At 59.1% G+C, this 381-nt stretch overlaps 1 protein-coding gene across 1 annotated transcript in view; it reads right to left on the bottom strand.

The window, feature by feature from the left end:
- The window catches only part of Rnf24 (ring finger protein 24), a 52,024-nt gene extending 51,643 nt beyond the window's left edge, over nucleotides 1–381 (bottom strand). Inside the window, exon 1 of the mRNA XM_010610974.2 lies at nucleotides 316–381. The gene's annotated coding sequence lies outside the window, so the exon portion shown is untranslated. The remainder of the gene's footprint in view (nucleotides 1–315) is intronic.

Below are 381 nucleotides of genomic sequence, written 5' to 3'. Positions count from 1 at the left end.
CACACACACACACACACACACACACACACACACAAGGTCTCCAGAAACAAAGAAGGGGTCATCCTTAATTCTCCAGCCTGAGGGAGTACACACGCCCCCCACCCACAGATAATGAGGCCACCATATGACTTTCGTTAACGAGTAAGCCAAGGAGAGAGGTCTCCACACCGACCACTGCCTTGCAGCACTGTGACAACCAGGCACGAGACGAGCGCCACAAAGAAAAGAGAGGAGTGGATAGGGACCAGGAAAACACTGCCACGCCGCGCCCCCCAAGGCGCGTCCCCACTGCCACCACTGAGTGGCCGTCCTCACCATCCTCCTAGCCTCTCTGCTCAGCGCAGCCGCCTCGCACGCCCGCGACCAATGCGGAGGCTCAGG

Source organism: Fukomys damarensis, unplaced genomic scaffold, assembly GCF_012274545.1.
Source record: "Fukomys damarensis isolate Sample0158 unplaced genomic scaffold, DMR_v1.0_HiC HiC_scaffold_7, whole genome shotgun sequence".
Taxonomy (NCBI): domain Eukaryota; kingdom Metazoa; phylum Chordata; class Mammalia; order Rodentia; family Bathyergidae; genus Fukomys; species Fukomys damarensis.
Note: the sequence above shows the minus strand (reverse complement) of the source record. Positions and strands in the feature narration are given on the sequence as shown.